Raw genomic sequence first — 22,349 nt, 5'->3', positions numbered from 1 at the left:
TAGACTAGAGAGCAATGTTGATGCAACAGCCCCTCTTCCCTCTGCACTGTGTTGATCTGCCTGCCTCCTTCCTACCATCAGCCCATTTTAGGGGGATTTAAGCGACAGAGAGAGACAGAGAGAGAAAAAGAGAGAGAGAGAGAGAGAGAGTGCTGCGCCGGCTGTGCGCTCTGCGGTTCTGGTGCGCTGGATCTTCTTCTCCTCTTGATCTCACACTGAAGGATGGTCGGTTCTCTCCGCGGTCTAGGATATAACCACGACAGCTGTCAGTACTCTTGCTCCCGCTGCCCACTCCTCTGCCCCGGTCAGCTCGCGGTCTGAGGCGGCCCCCCCCTCCGTCCCCGTCCCCCAAAAGGGAAGAAGAAGAAGAAAAAGAAGCATGTCAGAGGCACTTGTGCCGCACATGGAATTGAGCAGTCTGCTGCTGGCTCTGCTGGACTCCAGCCTCTAAAGCGGACTTGAGATTATCCCAGAATCTCTGAAGAAACTGTGGATCCTAAGAGTTCCCTTTCTGACTAAAAGGCTGCAAATCCCTGTGTCACTGTATGCCGAGGAGCACCAGCTGCTCAGCCAGCCCTATGGTTTTCTGACTTGCCCAAGACTGCTATTTTGGCATCTGACTAAGAGGTGAGACTGCTTTTACTTTGACTTTGCCGTGTTGTTTATTGTTCGTTGCATTTTCGCTCTGCACTGTTCCTCCTGAGCAAAACGCCGGTTCTGTACTTTGGCTCCGTCCCGGTGATGTGGCACATTTTGCTCTGCTGGATTACTCTTTTTGGGTCTGCCACAGCAGAAGCCCGTTGCTTTTCTCGATGTGCTCGAGCACTTGCTCCGGCTTTGTCTGATTAGTCATGAGTGGCGACCTCCGTCCTGTTTACTGTGCCTCGTCCAGCGGCTGTAGAAGCGTCGCTCACCGTGCGTTGGACTCGGAATGAATGCCACTGCAGGGAAGCCAGAGGTGTTTTGGGCTGAAGTGGATTTCGAGAAGAGTTTGTCTTGATCCGTCCTCCGGTTCGAGTGCACGGGGAGTCGACACTCGGAGATGAACTGCAGCTGCTTCAAGTTTATTTCACCCTTTTTTTTTCTTTACATCTTCAGTGCCTGATTCGTTTTCTGTCTTAATGCCACTGGCGGCTTATGTTGTTTAAGAGTGTAGGTGCTGAAGGCTTAGTTTCTCACATGTTTTCGTGCCGTATTCCGGATTAAATTTGCAGAATTACTAGATCTGCTGTCAGCAAGTGTTTCCACTCAGCAAGCTCATCATCCACTTGAAGTGGTACATGTAATTGGCACTGGATATGGACCGTCCCTGTGTGTGTGTGTGTGTGTGTGTGTGTGTGTGGATATGTTTTGAATCCAGATTCCAGCATGCAGAGAATTAGGACGTCTTCTATGCTGCCACGGTTTATGCTTCGTGGGTTATTCCCCTGTCAGATAGAATAACAATATGGTCTCTGTACATGTGCACCCCTACGGGAGGTAATTGCATTCACCGGTTCAATGTACAGCCTTGTCCATGCTGGAGTCTGAACGGGAGACCTCATCTGAATCGGCAGGATATGACACGGTGTGTCTTATCTAATGTTTGGCAGCGCTCTTCAGGCGGTGCCACTGGACCAGGTCCGTGTGAAGCCAGGAGCGAGAGCGTCTGAAAGTCTACTGTACTGTTTGGATGAGTGGCTTCTCATGATTTGCTGAATACATTACGCCAATGAGCATGGGTGCATGCGCGGACTCGAGCAACTTTTGTTAAAAATAGAAGGATGTCCTGCCCCAGATCATCCGTTCCAAAAAATCACACAGATGCATTTACGCTCGTTTATCCTGCACATTACACTGAAATTAATGAGATCCTGGAGCCACAGGGCATCTGGAAAGATGTATGTTAATAAAATATTTAAAAAGGTACATGAAAAGGATTTGTGTTGTAAATAAGGGCTAGGTAAAAGAATTTTTTTCTTTCCAGGTTGAAATTGATCATCTGAAACCTCGGATCAATGTGTACGTTTTTGTTGCATTGCATTGTTAGAAGTCTCAGTGTGGTAGAAATGACAACATTAGCTTTGTAAAATAACCCTTCATAGTTCATTAAAACAGTTTGGAAGCTGTGACATTTCCCTCCCCGTGCATCCTCTCTTAGAAACACTCGCATTAGTCCACATGCGAGGGAGATCCTCAGAAGCTCCGCCTCTGAGAGCAATGTCAGACCTGAAAACTGACTGGCTTCAAAAGGTCAAAAGGTGGTGCTGTCAATATTGTAGAAATATCACAGAGTTCCAAAATACAGTGATAAAGTTAGCCTTGTAAAATCAATTTTGTAACTAAGTTAGTTGTTTAGAAACTCAAATATCTCTCGGTGAATCAAATTGAGACCTTATGAGGGCGGCACAGTGGTTCTGTGCGGGTACTCTGGTTTCCTCTCACCATCCGAACACATGCTTGTTGGATTCATTGGTGATTCTAAATTGACTGTAGGCGTGAACGCTTGTCTGTCTCTCCGTGTTAGCCCTGCGATAGACCCTCGTCCAATGACAGCTGGGATATGATCCAGCCCCCTGCGACCCTCCTGAGGACGTGCGGATACAGAAAATGAATGAATGAATGAGGCCTCAGGACCTCAGTAGCTATACCTACTGTAAATGCGAACTGGATCTCTGTGAGTACTGCACAGTAACGTTATGTGCTCTAGTTAGGGCGCATAGTACCCATTGATCGCAGCCAGTTTGCTGTTGCTGCGCATCATTTTGCAGAGCATTTACTTTGGCTCCTGTGTGTGTGTGTGTGTGATCAAAGTCGACTCTTCTCCCCGTCCGCACTTCTTCTTCTTCTTTCCTTAAACATGCTGTATATTGTGCGCTGTAAACAACTGGGAACACTGTAAAGCTCGTCTTTCAAGGTTCCTCCTCAGTCGCTCGCAAACACAAACTCTCGCATCTCTCCCCTTACATTTCTTTGGTCTTGATTTGCAGTGGTTTTTATTTTGAAGAGCACATTGTGCAGGCTGCGGAAGAGAAGCACACGCTGACGACTGACGGAATCAATCTGCGAGAGGTGACTCCCTCCATTCTAGTTACAGTGTCACCCTGAAATACAGCATATTGTGTTTGTTGAATGTTTGCTTTAACTTGTAGTCAGTTTTTACGTTTGGCATCAAATTAAAAATTGTCAGTCCTGTCCTGTTCTGTACCTTGCAAATTCTGACACTGGGAATACGATCAGCACCAACTTTCAAGTTTGAAACCAGAGTCTGAGCAGTACTGTCTGAGAGTGGAGCCATATTAGGGTCGCGTGCGTTACTGTTGTAATAACATGGCACTCTGTCAACCTGCCACTTAAAAAGAAATGTTGGATTATACACATATGCACTTTATGTACTTATTTATTTTTTCCTGCTCTCATGTTCCTACAGGCCGCTTCATGGGCAGGTTGTCAGCGGCAACTGTCAATCATAGTGACGTCTCATCTTATTTTTATAGCATCAAATAACTACCTAATATAAAGCTGATCTATGTTTAAGTACCAGTGACATAAATATATGCTAACCAGCCACCGCCGCATGTCTTAGCTTTGCTTTAGAGCAGCTGTCATGGCATCACCTTTTATTCAGAATCTATACTTCTGTCCATCAACAGTATATAATATTCACATGATGTAGTCTACCTGCGATTTCAGACCCAGTTTTTTAAGTAAATGTATCATTTTTCCTTGTGGTTTTGGGTCTAAACGCAAACACCATTGCGTTTTATTACTGCTTCTAGCATTTTTATTCCATCCAATATATCCCCACTTTAAAGCTCCATTTGCAAATGTTATTTTATTATTTGAGACCTGTTCCATGAGATGCTAAGTGGATGTTCAAGTTTTTAAGACATTTTAACCTCAGTTATGTTTCAAATATGCGATATTGTGTAACTGCGCTTGGCACATTTTGCATGTGAATGCAATGCATTTTGAGGTACGTGGTTCTTGTTTAAGGTGACTTCCTGTCTGCCATGTAGTTTCGCATCCTTGGCCGTTCTATTATTTAGCTCTCAGGCAATGCTTCACTCAGACAGTGTAGTGGTTCACAGTTGTTAAGTGGTTCTCTAACAAGCAACAGGTTTTTGCTAGTGTTTGCCGGCTGTTAACACACGCTAAAGCTGAGTTTTAATGTGATGGCAGTTTTGGAAGATGTGGTCAAAACAGAAAGTACACAACAAATGACATTTATGATGCCAAAAGAGGGACATCATTTTCACCAAGTGCCAATAAGAAAATGCTCTGCACCCCTTCTTTTATATATATATTTTTTTTTTACTTTGGGGGCAGGTACTCTCTCTTCTTGCAATATGCACCGTTGTCCCAAATAACAAAATGTTGGGCCAGAGTAAGACAGTTTATTTGTCATTTGCTTTGACAAATTTCTGAGCAACGGTGGGCAAAAGGAATAAAGAACAAACGGCACGAGTAGGAGGAAAACAGCGAGGTGAGAAATGATAAAGCGGGGAGGGTAAAGAGAGGGACAGATAGGAACAGCAGGAGACTGCGGGTGCTGATCAAGTGTCGACGACAACAAACTTCCCGTCAGAAACGGGCGCAGCGACGTCGGTCACCTGGACGAGGTGGCGGGCGAGGAAGCATGAATAATGAATTTTAGGGAAGGCGTCCTGATGAATACTGCAAAAGAAGCTCTGAGGTGTTTCTCTCCTCTAGCCCAGCAAGCACTCATGAATTACTTAGGCTAAAAACTAGCCCCTACACTCAGCCCAGTTTCACACACACACACGCACACACACACACGAAAAGATGCATAACTACATTAGAGCTTGGAGGACGTCACCTAAAAGTTGATTTGGAGCCAGAGGACGATCTGCTGTGTCCTTTAGCATCACAGCACTTTAAACAAATCAACTCATTTTAGTGTTCTGATGACAGCCTTCACTGTCCTTGTTCAGCCTTGAGATGCACACCTTTAGTGTGTGTATGTGGACAGATGGCTCGGCGCATCGTGTGTGTGTGTGTGTGTGTGACCGTTCACAGTCACGACGAAGGGCAGCGGAAGAAGTAGCGTTAAGTTCTCAGTATTTTCGTCCTGCAGGTCGTCCGGAGAAACTCCTCGCTGCAGGAATCTGGAGGCCGGGAAACTTCAGCGTATCTGCCCTCGCTACTTCTACACTTCTACTTCGCTACTTCGCTACTTCTAAAGCGGGTAGCCACATTTAAGCTGATGTAACCGTGACTTATTTGCATCCAGCAGTAACAAAAGCAAGATAATTCAACAGCAAAGAGTTGTGTTAGTAGCCAGCATTGTTTTCAGATCCAGGTGATGGTTCGCAGCCGCCAAAACACGCACACAAAAAAACTTTCAAGATATTGTGAAGATTTTGTTTAGTGCCTCAACCACCCAGACTGGTTACTCTAGGGTAGCCTTTCATAAAACGTTGTAGCCGAAGCATAGAAATCATCCAGCAACAATCCGTCACAGCCAACTACCACAACGCTTACAGCCATCTAGCTACTATGACTACATAGTCAATTTATTGATACTTCTTCTAACTTATGAACTCTAGTGTCCACCTGATGAATCAACACCTCTGCTGTAGAAATGTTTCTGGTATCCGCTGTGGGTCTCCACTACCTCATGAGCGAAGTCTCTTTAACTGCTAAATGCTCCACGGTGTTCAGCCGGTAGTTGCAAACTGTTGTTGTTGGTGGTGACCGGGTAGTGCCTAGTGACTTTTATAGAGCCTTTCTGCTAAAAACAAATCATCCTGTTGCGGTTGGAAATGGCTCCATGAGAGCGGAGAGGGTCAACAGTAAAAATAAACAACGGATTGAAACTTGCCATAAAACTCCATAAAGCCAAGGCGAGCTGCAGATTCAGGAGGCTCATAAGTGTGAGGGACTCCTTCCACGCGGCTTTTTATTATAAAATAAGGATGCCACACTGAGACTGTCATTCATGCCACCTTGTCTTTATTGCTTTCTATATTAAGTGCTTTCTTATTTTCCTCATATTTGCTTCTTAGCCTTTTTTTGTATTCGCTTCTTTCCATTTTTTTATGTCTTTTATTTTTCCTGTGTCCTCGTTCTTTCTTCTCTTTCCTTTTCGGCTCATCTTTATTTCCGTAACCCTTCCCCCAGCCACAGAGGCATGCGTCGTATGTAAATGTACCATGTGTGTTTACGTGTCCAGTCCGCTCCTCTGCCCAATTAGTCTCGACAGCAGCGTGAAACGGCTCCTCTGAATTCACCGTGAACATTTCTGCCGTCGGTCAGCGACAGCTTTTCGCCAAATCAGTGTGCATGCATGTGTGTTTTTGTTGTAAGCAGATCTGTGCACATGTGTGTACATGCATGAGCATGTCTGTGAGACTGGATGCTCTCCAGGGAGCAAAAGGAAATTGGAGGCTTACTTCCTCTCCACTAATTACCCAGCAACAGTGCCCATTAATTGTCAGGCCCTCACACACATTTGATGTCTTTAAATATCCGGCAGTATGCAGCCACGTAAACGAAGTAGGGAGTAGCGAGAGGGAGGAAAGGGCACAACAAAGTAGGTCAATGGATCTGCTTTGAAGCTGTGTACAACCTGAACCTGGATGTGGCTCCATCTCCTCATGATGTAGTAGGCAGTTGAGGTCTGTGTTACAGCATTACTCATCAGCATGACATAAATAAATAACATACAGTACCATCAAACTGAAACCTGAGCTGTCTGTTGTCCACGACTACTTGAACCCTGCAATATTTATTTCCCTCTGCCACTGGGACGTAATAAAGCGAACACCCGTACAGCCTAATGCAATTCAGTGCAATGGTCCTGCAACCAGCACGGGCATAATAAAAGAGGTATTGATTCGGGTTGTGTTTTCATGTGGGAACTGGCAGGAACCTCTGGACCCAGTGAGAGAAAGAGAGAACTCGAACTGTATTGTGAAAAGTATTCTCATTCACTCAGGCTTACGCTAGCCACACCGCTGCCTATCAAAAATTGAATGAACAAATCTTTGCCGATGCACTTTGTGTGAGTGTGAATCAGGTCTGACCCAGGGCCACCAGGAATTTGCCGTGTGCTCGCACCTCAAATACTTTCACTTTTGTTGTTTTTTACATGACAGAACCCACTCTCTCTCAAAAAAAAATAAATAACAAAACAAGAAAAACAAAAAACAGAACTGACTTGTATTTTAGTGTTTTAGTTTGGGCCACCTGTACAGCAGCCAGCCACCAGGGGGAGCTCCGCATGCTTTGGCTTCACTCTTGAGGAGCTGTCATGGCGTCCATTTTTGTGATTTGATGGTAAATTAGGGTGACCACATTTCAGTTTATGAAAAACACAAAGTTTGAGTTCGACACATTTTTAGGTCTCAAAAAGAGGACGTGTCTGGGAAAAAGAGGTCTAGTCACACTAGATAAACTGAGCATTGTTGCTTTTGGTAAAACAGTTGTCATTACTGAATATTTCAAAGTGTGTGCATCATTTGTATCCCAACCTTTACTTGTCCATCCATTATTGTAGGAGAAAGTTGTTCTGGTGTTGCTTTGTTGGGAACTGACTATGTCCTGGTAAAGATCTGTGCATTCATGCGATGGTAACACAGAAGAGTAACAGTGACTTAGGCATACACATCACCTGGTTGGAGGACGATCCAATTGTGTGCAGAGATTTTGTTAATTTGGTTTGTTCCTTTGCATCAACGCGCTCCCATAATGAAATCCAATTGGAGAATTACTGTTCTCATATTCTGATAAGATCGGTGTCCGGCTACTTGCAGAAACACTTAAACTTGTGCCCAGTATGCTATGTTGTTTTAGACAATCCATCCAACGTATTGTGTACCCACGGTTGTTCATGTGTTTGTGCAACATGACGGACGGGTCCAGCAAGTGTTTTCATCAGCTGGAGTGGTATACTCCGTAAATATGCTGGAAATATTTGGTGATCGTCCTATACAGTACAAAAATCTATATCTGAAGCAACCCGACAGTATGAAGCTCATCATATGCAGATAAATATTGATTGTGACACAGTTCCAAAAGTGTCTCCCAGCCTGGCATCGATCAGTCAGCAGTAGAAATGGAAATTACAGTGAAATCCAGAACAACTCACTGCAAAACAAAGCCGCTATTCACAAAACCCACAGCTTGGATTCAATATTGGGCTGCAGGTAAATCGGATTTACAGAAGTGACTGTGTATGTGCAACCAGAGTTGATGCGATGTTTCTTTTGTTATTTCCAAGGGAGAAAAAAAAGTCCAAACTACAACTACATGGATTATATGTCCAATGCTGAAAGATGGCGTTCGGCTGCCTTGAGGTTTTTATGAGCATGTTCCATGGTCAAATCAATCTGAAATAAAATGGCGGTCTCAAGACTCCAGGAAGCCTCTCCCATCCCCTGTCTTCTCCATAAATGGCTTTATCTCCCTCCCCCCTGCCACTGAGCGATACTGACAGCCTGCATTAGCGACGTGGAACGGATTTCACTTAAGAGTCCAAACCCTCTGAGGAACTGATTTGTCTTGAAGAGAACAACAAAAGTCAACACAAAGGTCCGTTGGAGGGTTGGGAAACTGTGTGGAGGCAGCGGACAGACAGACAGACAGACAGATGTGCAGAGAGACGGGCTAATGCTCAAGGGAGCTGATGGGCTTTTCATTAAATAAGTAGAGCAAATAGATTTGATAATGACTCACATCGCTTATGTACACAAGGAGAGGCAGGGGCGAAGAGGAATCTGTAATGCCAGATAGCTCTCGTGGGATCCTCAGGGCCCGCATGGTAAATATGTGTAATTTTAACATCCTGTGAAGGGAAATTGGAAATTGGCACCTGTGGATGGCTCTCACTTTGATTTGGGGATTTACAATAATAATGCATTAATAGCTATGATTTAAACCAAGGATAATGTGTTACATAAACAGTCGAATCATTGTTGGCTGTGTTTCCATACCGTAGCAAACCTCGAAGCTTTTTGTAGGGAACAATTGTCCTGGAATCTCTCCATTGAGAAGTGATCATGCTTCAGCAAAGATCTTCCTGATCAGTCAAACTATTGGGCGGGCTTTTCATGGTCGTGGAAAGTAACAGCAAAGTAGATGTACCATAAACTGTAAGAAAAGTGGACACCATGACAACTCTCCAAAAGTGAAGCCACTAATAACTAGTGACTGGCTGTGGTATATATGACAGTAGCAAATTAGGCCACGCCCCCATTTGGGTGAAAACAAACCACTGGTGGTAAATACAATTCCCACCGTAGACAGTGTTTATATTGCTAGCTTTCATCGGCTGGAAAGGGGGTGAAATGGCTAATGTTAGTCAGGCAGAAACATATATCTGATGTTAACTTCCGTGGAATAAAATAGTGGACGGATGTTCATCCAGCCTGCCGACCGAGAAATGCGTGAACGACCCCACTCAGTTCCCAGACATTTACTCATTGAATCTCCTTAATGTATGTCATCAATTCATAATAATTTCATAATGTCAAATAAATTAATCATGACATACATCATGAAGGTTAGCTAACGTTAACCCTTTTGTAAGTGTAACTCTGTGCTCTGTCGTCGCCTACTGCCATTTCAGTTCCGCATCAACATTCACTACTTTGACTTTTTAACATGAATTTTGAATTGTTAACATTATAACTAACAACTGTGATGACTGACATTAGCTAACATATCGACTATCAGGGTCCCAAGGCCTTCCATATTCGTCCAGCAGTTTTTTCCCTCTTTCTCCCTCTTTCTTGAGAGGGCAGAGACATTCTCAGTTTTATCCTTAAATTGTTCAAAGAACGATACACAATGCACCAACTTTTCCTTTGTTTTCACCCACAAGGGGGTGTAGCCTGTTCAGTGATTATAGAGTTACTGTCTTCTATAGGTCATAAGCTCCATCCCCTTCATATCAGTAAAAGGGTCTTGGGTCAAACTAAAACTAATATACTTAAAATATTTTCAGAAAGAAAAGATTCAAAAAGAAGATATTTTGTTTTAGTTATGCAATGAAAGGACAGGATATTATGAAATAACAGAAGGAGGGTAACCTTCATTGGCATCTAATAATAAACGTTCTCTTCTGTTGACATGCATTGAAGCGAGATGATGAAAAATGCAGAAAACTCTTTTTTTACAGATCCACCCATGTCTTGTGTTTTCCCCTAACACACCTGCACCCCATTGATAATTCATGAGTCAACCTCTGTCGAGACATTTGGCAGCTGCCGACGCTGCGTTCCTGAGGTAAAGCTAACTTCATCAACATTTCATTGTGATCCCTGCGGGAAAATGTATTTCTTTGTTTTATGTTTAATGATGTATGATGTCAACTCAGACAGTGTAAAAATATTGTCAGTGCGCCCCGGCTGTCGGCTTCATTCACTTCCACCCTGTGCTACTCTACCAATTTACATGCAGGATATAATATTTTTAGGGTTTTTGGGTGATGCTCTGAAACACATTTCCTGCTGGAGAGAAACAAATGAAATGACTATAAATAAAAAGGACTGAGGTCGGAGTGGCTGCTGTGAACATTTTCTGCTTAAAGTCGTTCATGTGGCAAATAATGGGAGTGTGAGTGAGCGATGTGTGCAAGTAAATATCACAACAATTTTAAATAATGATTTGTCTCAGAGGAAAGATGCGACTTTCTTGAATACTCTTATTGTAGGAAGAGACACATTTTGTTTGCACCATATTTGTGACTTTAATGAAACAGAAAGTCTTCATTGTGTTATATCTTTTTTTTTTAAACTATTTTGACAGGAAGACCGGTCAGTCATTAATATTAAGAGTGAAAAACAAAACAACAGAATAATACTCAAATTTTAAGCCCTCTGAGGCTAACATTGGCTTACATGCTACTGTAGAGAAATATTAAAAGTGACAGTTAAAACCTCACCTCCAGTTCTATCTGAAGAACAGACACCATGTGCTGACTGAGTCTAATTAAACATGTTCTTGGTAAATCCAAAAAACAAGCTGAAACAAGGACAACTGGACTTTGAGGGCGATTCATCCAAGTCTTTGGTTCTATGAGACTGGTGGGGACTTCTTAGGGACAGATGTTAAAGTTTGTTACATACTCTGCGAGAAACGATAAATTTGTTCTCGCTTCTAGGGCTGTGAGAGCAACAAAAAAAAGAAAAAGTTTGTTCTGGCCATCTCATCTTCTACTACCGCTTATCCTCACTAGAGTCATAGGGGTTGCTGGAGTCTATCCCAGCTGTCATCGGGCGAAAGGTGGGGTACACCCTGGACAGGTCGGCAGTCTATCACAGGGCTGATACAGAGCGACAGACAACCGTTCACACTCACATCGAGCAAGAATTTAGAATCACCAGTCGAACTAACAAGCATGTCTTTGGACGGCGGGTGGAAACCAGAGTACCCAGAGAAAACCCACACAGCCACAGGAAGAACATACAAACTCCACCCGGAAAGGCCAGAGTCGGACTCGAACCCAGGCCTTCTTGCTGGGAGGCATCAGCATTGTGGGAGATGCAGGAGATGGATGACGAGAGGCACCTTTCTTATTTTTGGATGTCAGCCAGTCGTTTTGACGGCCGTGTCCATCGTATCACACCATTCATTCAGCTTCTACCCACACACGGTACGCTTCACACCGTGAATATTAGCATCATTGAGAGCTCACGGAGTGGCTGCAAGAACTCCGCAACGAGGGCTCGCAGCTCGAGGAGCGAGAATGAATTTCTTGCTCCTCGTGGACTATGTAACAGACTGCAGACTGCATGGCAGAAATGCAGTATAATCTGTCATCAGTCTACAATACAGATGTGCCTATTTAAACTGCAACTCCTCACCAGTCCCTTACAACTGAAGATGTTACCTGGATGAGTGTCTTCAAGAAAGTCCAGTTGTCCTTGTTTCAGTGTTTTAATCTTGCAGCGTTTCTTAAAGAGAAGTGCCATATAAATGCTGGAATGCATGGTTTCTGCGAATTTGCATAATCTAATGCAGGACTATTGGACTCCTTTCCTGGGGAGATCTATTCACTTCAACACTCCATTGCACCAACTTTTACAGTGCTGTTGTGGCTGGTAGCAATTCCAGTCTCAGTTGCTTAACTCAAATATTTCCCACACAATGCAGTAAAAGAAACATGAGTTTACGGGCCTCCTTTTGGCATTGAATTACAACAGTGTCCAACAAACCGTTCAGGCGCTGGTGTGGAGCTAAAGAACATGCATTGATTTGTTTGTCAAAGGGGGTGAATAATTCTGATGAGATATTGATCGTTGTAAATCAAGACATAAGTCACCTTGGTTAAGGGCAGAGGGGCCTTGCTGATAGATTATATGATGAATGTATGATTATTGAGCCTTGAAACAAGGCATTGAAAAATGACCACTTTGCTAACTGGCTCTTAAAGCTCATCATTCACTGAGGGATTTTATTGACAAGCTCACGGAGAACACAATTGTTGAACAGTAACAAAAAAAGTTTGCCTAAAATGGTTTCATGCTCTGAAATTATTCTCTGTAGTGGCACTGTAGTGAAACAGACTGTCCTCTCAAACAGGGACGACGGTGTTGCATAATCTGCGCACCATGAGATTTTTGTCTGTGCGGATGCCGGCAGCATGAGAAGGATGGTTATTGTTTCAGAAATAGACGGAGCGAGCGAAGGGGAGAGCGAACAAGAGGAGAATGTAAGAGGGGTTCAAAAGGCAGAAAAATGAGAGACAGACTTGAAAGCAACGATGAAATGGAGCGTCTGAGATGTAAGAAGGGCGGGGGGGGGGGGGGGCAAGACAAAACTGCAGAGGAAAAAAAGCAGCGGGAAGATTAGAGAGCACGGGCAGTCAGGGAAGTGGAGACAAGTTGGCGCGAAAGAAGAAGATCATGAAGAAGACCATAAGAAGAGCACAAAATGTCAAAAATATATTTGGTTTAAAGAAGTCAAAGTCGGGGCGGAACACAACTCTGAGTGACCTCCGTGCTTATCTTTTCTATCTAAGCACCCCCAATGGCTTTGCAGCGCAGATTCAGACTCATTTGTCGTCTCTTTGTGTTAATACATAAAAAGTTAGTGAAATATATTATTCATTTTTGTAGCTATTTCTGTCTCGGCTTTGTGTTACAGTTTTACTGGAACAGATTTAGAAATCAGCTGTGGTAGTTGCTCTGCCCATCCTTTTTTTTCTCGTTGCAGAACCATCGGTAGTAAAGAAGCACCTACGCCAGGTGTTTCAGTGTGCATATACAGTATACATCAGCAGGGTGCACGGCGGAGGAAATTAGAACCTGGCAGGCCGCCATAGTATTAACATCGTATGGGAATCCCTGGGAGTTTATTGGACCTTGTGACCATCAGTAGTATTGCACTTTAAGCCTCTTCTGCAATGACTTCACCATATTTTATATCCAGTTTAAGGCTGTGTCTTCTGTTAGATCATTCACCTATATGTTTTGCATGTTGATTAACCTAGAGCTCCCAGAGTTGGACTCCAAGGCCACCGTAACCTTACCGTAAAAAAACATAAACTACTACATTCTCTACTGGAATGCTTGTTGCATTGCCCTCATTTTTTGCCACGCGTCGACTACTAGTAGTCAGAGTAAGACATCAGATTCTACAATATAATAACGCATCATCCAGAACTCCTTTATCTCCAAATCTCTTAAAACGACTCACGGACTCCAGCGTTTATTTCAGCGCAGTTTGGAGTTTCTCCTTTGATTTACTGTTTATCCACGCTCATGCTACCCCACTGATCATAAATTCATTTTTTTTAAAAACACCTCCGTCACTGCTGTAGGAGGAACCCGGCTTCACAATGCGTTATTCTGATAGATGAAGAAGGACAATGGACAAAATGTAGATGCCTCCTCTGCATATTATCCTTTCAAAATAACCATATCTGCTATCACGCATTCTTTAAGCAATATGCCATGCAGCGTGCTCATTTCGTGAGCCACTTTCCCTTATGTTAATGTGTTTGTTTGATTTTGAATTCCTGCTGTAATATCACATTCAAAGGAGGAGCTCATCCAAATCCACCGTGCGAGCAACTGTGCCACTTTACAGACTATTATTTGTGTGCGATTCTGAACGTGCATTAGCGTATTAATGCGTGTTTTGCACTTTTACGTTGGCTGGCGTTTACATGAAAAGAGGAAATCACCAACCGCCGGATTCCCGGCAAGAGTCCCTCTGCCCGAGCCGCGGAGGAAATTAAATGAGTCAGGATGTAAAATTTATTCATCATTTGATTTCCATCTCTTGACGCCGGCCACCAAATCCCTCGCTGTAACCGGCTCAGCACAAGTGCCTCTGGCGCACGGCTAGGGGTGCACAATAATGCCGCCGTATCATTTGAATGCAGATGTTCCCAACAGAGGCCCGTTCTGGCGTCGGTTAGAAGCAGAATATAATGTCAGTCAAAGCTGAAGCTCTTGTTTATTGTTTCTTTTTTTCTAATAGGCTTCACAGCCACATAGTAAAAGCGTGTTTACCGACTGGAACGCCAATGGAATGTGCTTTCGCAATGGCTCAGTGGTAATGCATCTGTGTATGTTTTTATCAGTGGACATGTGTGTGCATGCATGGCTTTAGTTTTGTGTGTGTGTGTGTGTGTGTGTGCGTGCGATTTATTGTTTACCAGAGGACAAAATTAGCCGAGGGGGCCCGAATTGCACAGGCTAGCTGTATTATGAGCTAATATTGACTACATGAGTGATGGTCATATTTACCTGTTGAATGGATGGCTGCTTTGACTAATGACTAGCTGATTTTTCATTTTCTTAACCCCAGATATTTTGCAAGGATGGCTGGCGTAAATTAAAAGATACCGAGTGGGGAAGGGAAAGAGGGGGGAGGAGGAGCACGAGGCAATGGGAGATGAAAAATGGGTAATTATTGAAGACGTCCACAAATCCTCGGCGGGCATATTTCAGATGCAGAAGAGAGTGTTTGTCACAGCAAATGGTTACGTTTTTGAGTGGAGTGTAGCGCAAACTTGCAATTTCTTGTCAGTTTTAATCTCCAGCTTCCAGTCAGTCAGGCCTCACTCACTGTTTTGCAGACGGTACAAATGAATGGGGTGTTGCTTGAATGCCATTTCAAAGGGAAGTCATTGTTTTAATCTGTCTTATGCCAAGTCAGGAATATTCCTCTACTCTAGAGTCAGTTCATGGGATCGAGCCTCCTCAGCTGAAACAAACCAGACCGGGAAAATGAGCTGGGACTATTACTGGTGTTGATTTTGTCAGCAGACAGATGCTGCGTGAGGAAGGATCTAATTAATTTACTCAGTTGAACACAACGGTCAGATGGGACTGGTAAAAATAGTCTGCAACTTAATTGTGATGGGGGTTCGACTTGGAACGACAGAATCCGTGCAAGGGAGGGGGTGAAATGGGCTCAGGAGCGATTATATCATAGTCAGAGTTGATTTTGCTGCTAATGTCCCATTTCAGCAATCACTTGGAAAACTACCCAAAAGAGTGAATAAGCCTTGCTGCCGTGTGCCAGGATGAAAATGAGATTTACAGTATCATTCCCAGAATGCTGAATAAATAACACGCTGAAAAGGAAGGGGGTAGAAACGGATCCAGGGTCTTTTGGCCCATAATTTTGGGGATATGTGGGCCACTGTCTTTACGTACCAATATCTAGGAAGCCTGAATTTGAAGCTGTTGTAGGTAGTAAGAAACCTACTGATTTTGGTCGTAGTGAATTTAATTCCTGAAAACCAGGAATTGTGTATGCAGGCTCTGTCAAATTTGACCTAAAGAATTTCAGTTCTGAACTCCATAGTGCTGCATTTAACAGAGAAAAAACCCCTCATTATACCATGGCTCATTCAGAACTTCAGTCTTACATTGTGCAAAAAAGTTTGGTCTGGAAGGTGGCTCTGGAGTCTCTCTACTGGGAAGTTATTCTAATTCTGGCAAATACCAGTTGGGTCAATCAAATCATGTGGATGCATCATGTGGGTTTTATGTGGTGATGGAAAGTAATTGGAATGTGAGCGTCCCAGAGACCAGGGTTGTCAAGTAACTGTGATTCTTAATTCTTCAAGAAAGGGTTGGATTCTTTTGGTAAGAGTGGCTAAGAGCCAGAGCTGAAATTTGTAGAAATCTTCATTCTTCAAATGTACTTCCTGCCACTAAAACAAAGGGAAACATTTACCAGTTATTATGGTAATATGTTACTGCATGGTTCAGCCTGCTTGAAATCAAATTGGGCTGTGTGTGACCCCTAAACTAAAATGAGTTTGACACACCTGCAAAAGACTATAGGAAAATATGAACTATGTGGTGTAGAGACAGAAGAGTAACAGCAAAGTAGTTATACATCTGAGCACCAAAGAACTGATTTTGTTTCCAAGAAAGTGGCTCCGACTGGTTGTAGACTGGCTGTCCAATTGCTTCTCACCAGATTTACATTCTCATAAGAATATAGTCAGGCTGCACCAGGCTAGAAATCAGTCCCAGTCATCTCCAACTACTGTATTTGTTATATTCTCGACACAGACTTCACAGACAATCAGATATGACAAGGATGCAGCAGTACTCGCTCAGGTGTCAGCTGTCATCCGGCCACAGCTAGTTCTGTGTAATGAGTCTCTCTCATTTTCCGGGATTTTCTGATTTGTTCCCCTGAAACATTCCTTCATCTCATCCGCTCTATACCTTTTTTGATCCTCTACCTTGGCTTGTTTCTCTCTTTTCTCACCATCCATTCCTTCTCTATGTCTCTTCAAGGATTATCTGTCCACCTGGCCTCAGCCACTTCACTGTTTCGAGGGGAAGAGTGGGTGGAATTGGCAGTGGTACACAATCTGTAGTGTTCAGGCAAGCATGACACCCACAAGCTCTGACAGATTTCTTGAAAACTGATGCCTTTATGTGTAATTTCCACAATTCTGAAACATGAAATGTTTACTAAGGGTTTAAGCAGGCAGCATAACACATCTTTATCTCTCTTTAGTTCAGCCTTACTTTCCACTGTTACCATTTAGCTAAGGCAGGGAATGCGCTAAGGCACTCAAAAATCCAGTTTTGTGTTTCAGTACAAGAAGACTATTTATTCTTTGCGGCACCACTGACTGGTGCAGAAATCTTACAAAGAAATCTTTAACAAGGTTTGGGAATTTCTCAGTTCACCGGGATGTGAACGATCAGCAGCCTCCACGGAATTATGTCAATCCCGACTTTCTGGCAGGAATTGCGCTTCACCTGTGAGTTTAATTGTTGGCAAACGTAAACCTTACCTTTACATGTTGGGATATATGGTGGAGGGAGTGCCAAAAATGCACCCACTAAATTCAATGTTTACCCATTTTGTCACAGTGCCACCAACAAGATGAAGCATGAAGCATGAAAGTCAAGGTTGAAGGAAGTATGAAAGCCCCAAAGATGAAGCAATCAAAACTATTCAATTAAGAATATAGTATGGAAAGAACACAGTCAAGTCAGTGCAATCTTTGTACATCCAACCATCTACCCTTACCTCGTCCCTAAGACTTTTTGTTGAATGAACCAATTGGTAGGGAATGAATTTTATCAAGGATTCAAAAATACTTCATTAAATCCATCCTCTGGCCATGAACAGTCCACAGAATGACCATTTTGAAACCATGGTAACACATCCCCATTAGGTAAAAGGATACTTCCTTGTTAAACAGGCTGATCAGGAGTTACAATAGATGTGCACTGTGTTTGTATTTTGCCAGTTCATCATTACACCACAAGACTAAAAAAGCTACAGAGTCGACTGTTATACTAACCACATAATAAAAATATATATATACAAGAGGTCTAGTGCTTTTTGTTTTTTATTGAATATGTGTCTTTTGCTCTTGAGATGTTGCGGGCATCTCCTATATGTTTTGTTAATGACCAGCGGTAGTGTTTTGTTTTGTTTTTTTCTCTCATGAGGTTCAAGCAAGAATCCCTATGGTCAAGCTTAATGCTACAACCACAGTGGTGTGAATGATTGTGCATCCTGTGAGAAACCTGTGGGTTTGTCTTTTGGCACTGTCTTCTCAAATTTGCCTTGTGAAGAAGCTAAGTCTAATGACATACTAACTATATAGAGCTTACCATGCTCCTTTGACTGTGACATATTGTAGTGTCCTCTCACATTACATTTGTTGATTTGATTGGTGAAGTTAAATGGTAGTAGACAGATGTGTCATCAAATCACCGGCCAAGTATTTTTGCTTGCTCTTTTCCAAACCGTTTCCAAGGACAACTTCTCCGATGGTCCCGTGTAATAAACCATCTGTCATGTCATGTTACCAAGAAGTTCTCTTTTTTTCTTGTCTCAAACCCCAGAACCAGGACTGTGGTTTTGCTCGTGAATCTTACCTAAAGTTTTTTTTTCCTCCTCCAAAATGAAAAAGCAAATGCTGAGAGCGGATGGAATGAAGTAGTTACTTACATCCCTGCTCACACACACAGACAACCATGGGGAAGTGTAGTGAAGAATCTCCTCCTGGCACTGAAATCAAACTGCAGCCCCAGTTAGTAGTGGAACATTATGTCAGGCTCTTGTCCAACGAGCTGTACTGTGTTTGCAGCAGTTTGGCAGCTTCCTGTCACATGCCATCAGACAGTTCCAGGTCTGGGTGAACATCCACTTTGTCCTCACAGTGAAACGAGCAGTGTTTCTCCATCCCTGTGAGTCAGCGATCCTTTTAGCTCTGCAGCCAAAGATTGCCCACGATCCTCCAGGTTTTCCTTTTCAAACGGTACAAATCCATTGTGGGCTGAGGAGCTGCTTTTGTTCTCTCCTTAATGGAAGAGGAGCAGGACAAAAAATCCTGCTGAAATGGCTTCTTACGGCAAAGCTTATAAATATCCCTTTTAATGCATTTATCACATATTAGTGCTACAGGCAATTCGCTCTCAAACGTTACAGATTAGAACCAAATTGCTCAACATGTATTTTTTTTTTTTTACTCGGTTATTCTGAAGGATACAAAGGAAAACATGATTTATGCAAACATGGGTGCAGAGGTGTTTAAGAGGGCAAACGTAACATAAAAACACACATCGTGATATTATGTGACATGATATTACAATTTTAAGAGCAAACTAACACAGGGGCAGGAGCAGAAACAAAATCAACACAGCAGCTTTCTTCGAACACACTCAACAAATAATCAGTGAGGATCCTTCATAAGCCTCACCTCACCTCCTCCTGAGGGCAGACACTCCTCCAGATGGGTTGATGCGTTAACCCTCTTCAGTACAGGGGACTAGATGAAGCAGAAGTGCTCCAAAAAGGGCCCTTATTAAAACATCCCAGCACTCATTTCTTCCCCTCACGCCCTCTCGCCTGCAGCCATAACATCAGCACCTGCAAGCTGCCTCTTCTGACCTGCTCAGGTGCTCCAGTTGTACTCTGTTGCCAAAAAAAGGAAAAAAAGGAAGGTAATTTTGACTCGGGGCTCTTGGCCTGAATTTTACGATGTAGAATTAAAAGACAGAGGGAGGGAAATAAAGTCTTGGATTCTAATTAAGGGAGTTTTGTGCATCCCAGAGAGAGATGATTATGGAGAATAAAAGCTTTTAACAAGCATGGCATAAGGTAATCCAGCACTCTCGCTGCTCACATCACCGCAGTGATGCCCTGGGCATGTCGGCTTGATTGGCTAGAATTCAGTAAAAGCACAATCGACCTGAGAGCCACAACTGCCTGCCACCACAAGAGAATAATAATACACTTTAAATAAAATAGTGTGCAATATCTTCCAACTATCTACGCTTGCCCATTGCCCCTCCCTCAAAGTGTTTTTGCAATTTACTAAAAAGGACAGAAGTGATTCCAACCTAAGAAACAAAACTACTGCATCATTTTTAATCCAGCATGTGTAAATTCTTAAAAAGTACAACGTGGAAGCTCGGAAGTCAGCACCATGGTTTCCAGTTGGTTAATTGCACAAATGATGTCAGGCCATACATCTTCTGGTGAAAGGAATGAATTTGTACTTCCATCCACCAGTGAATGAGTGTGCGTGGCATCAGAGTATTAGAATGGCTGTATATGTGGCATGTATTTAAAAAAATGGCCAGCTGCAGATGTTATTAAAGTTGACTGTTGTTGTTCATGCTATACCTGCAAGCCCTAGGGTTGGAAACCAAGCCTGATGCAGACATTTGAGGTACACAACACACACGACTGGCTGGTTGGCGTGTAACATGAAATAGCAAAACCAAACGCAACAAAAAAACACCAGAATTACAAGTATTACTTTAGAAATGTTCAGAAGAATGTTAGAAGCTAATTACCAGTAACAGGTTGTCAGAGAATGAGCGGCACACGATTGATGTAACCATCTGCATTTCCTGGAGCGGATTTGCTTTGAAGGCTGCTTGATGATTTATTTTATTCGAACTGTACATTTCCATGCTGCCTCCACGTACATGGGTTATTACGCAAGGAAACAAATTGGATCATGGCAAGAGTTTATGAATCATCCATTACGGCACATGAAGTGCTTATGTAATGCTGTCTTCGTGCTTTAAGCCCTCATTGGATATGTCTTCCAGAGTAAAATACTGCATCCGTGATTTTATTTAAACGATGTGTTGTCAAACAGAGGGGGATTATGAGGTGGGCGACAGCACGCTCTGTCAGCCACTGTGATCAGCGCACCACGTGAAGGAGACACAAAAATGTTCCTAGGGTTCTACAGACTCTCGCTCGACCCCCCAAAAAGTAGGTTTTTCTATTTTTTTTTTTTTTTTTGTATCTATAACAGAGAATATGTTTGTGTATATAGCTTACTGTGAAGTAACACATATCACAACTGTCATTCAAACTCCCTGCAGTGCTGGGAATGTATGGCTAGCAACTGTAATAGCTGTTGGAGCAACAGCCCTTCCTCATGACTGACTTTCATTCAGTGTAATGTGGCGAAACCACATTACACACACACCCACAGTTGTAGCAGTAGTTTTTGAACTTGTACTCTATGGCACTCTAGGCATGTTTCTAACATAGTGGGCACAGCTGGCGGGTGGGGTGGGGGTCAACTGCTTTTGTCAGCTATTGTAGTGTTGCCAAAGTAATGTTCTTTTCTCCCTGTGACACACTCAGAGCTCTGAAAACTGCAAGCTCAAAGGTTTTGGAATCTGATAATCTTTGGATATCATGGAGCAGCCGTTTCAAGCCTGAGGCGTGTCACTTGTGGATATGTGTTGGATTACAAATTGTGCAATGCATTGTGAAGATTCATACTCCCTGAGCAGTTTACGTGATAATGTCTTCTGTCAATATCACAAAGCACCTCCAACATTCTTTGTCCGTCAACGATGACGTGAAATTTTGTGTGACTTGGTCGTGTATTGGCCTATCTCCACTTCCGGTTTCTCTTTCATACCATATTCTCTCGTTTGTTCATTGTAGAAGTAGCTCGTGTAAGGGGCCTGAATTTGCCCAGAAACCACAAGGTTCTGTGTTCAATATCCTGTCATGTGCATGACCCTTAACCTCTCTATCTCAACTAAGTACCTAACCCCAACCCTTATCCTAACCCTAAAACCAGCCATTAGTCGATTTTTTTTCCATATAGATTTTCTATAGATTTTGTATAGTTATTTTTCTGTAGTCTATTGCACTGCGGATATGTATAGCCTGTCTAAAAACAGGCAGTCGCTGAGCTCCATCAATAGCAATTAATGTTACTCCAGATTTACTAAAGCCTTCTCCATGTACTGCAGCTAAAGGTCTAATATCTTTGACAATGAACCAGTAAATCATTGAAGTGCAGCTTCCACATTTGGTGAAGTTGTTAATTGACTGCTGTCTAAAGGATTTGGTCTGTTCCTCTGCTAGCATTTGCGGATGCCTTTTCAGATGAGTGTGCATTGCAGTAGTACTTTAGTTGTATTTCAGGACTGACATTTCACTGCACTATATTCATCTCTAGTGAAGAATTTCCACACTGTTGATGAACCCTTACAAAAACCTGTCTTCTCGGAAACATCCATGCTGTTACTGTCTCGTGATCAGAGACTGGTCAACATGATGCTTAAGGTGTCATGCCACAGCAGCAAAGTCAACAAACCCACTAGTCAACTGGATTGCACAACCCTTAGTGAGCACCAGCGGCCAGGACCTCACTTTTCCAAAATGTCCTCATTCCATGGGTCGAAAAACTCAGAGTTGTCCTCAGAAAGATAGCTAAACGAGGACACATACGCAGACACACACACACATACTTTTTACTGCAGGTAAGGACAGCAGAGTCATTCTCCCGCTTGTTATAATCCTATGAAATAGAACTAAGACATTTATGCATAGAGCAGTGCCACAGTAGATAACGGCATCAGAGGGCTCGCTTCATAAAAAAAAGTGCTCTATGTGAAAGGGATTCACCAGGC

The 22,349-nt window shown here is 43.0% G+C and overlaps 1 protein-coding gene across 1 annotated transcript in view; it reads left to right on the top strand.

The window, feature by feature from the left end:
- The first annotated feature begins 408 nt into the window (after positions 1 to 408).
- sgcd (sarcoglycan, delta (dystrophin-associated glycoprotein)) overlaps positions 409 to 22,349 on the top strand; it is a 284,776-nt gene continuing 262,835 nt past the window's right edge. Inside the window, exon 1 of the mRNA XM_047606766.1 lies at positions 409 to 627. The gene's annotated coding sequence lies outside the window, so the exon portion shown is untranslated. The remainder of the gene's footprint in view (positions 628 to 22,349) is intronic.

This window comes from Mugil cephalus, chromosome 15 (genome assembly GCF_022458985.1).
Source record: "Mugil cephalus isolate CIBA_MC_2020 chromosome 15, CIBA_Mcephalus_1.1, whole genome shotgun sequence".
In the NCBI taxonomy this organism is placed as follows: Eukaryota; Metazoa; Chordata; class Actinopteri; order Mugiliformes; family Mugilidae; genus Mugil; species Mugil cephalus.
The sequence above is the reverse complement of the archived record's forward strand: the minus strand, read 5'-3'. Positions and strand labels throughout refer to the sequence as shown.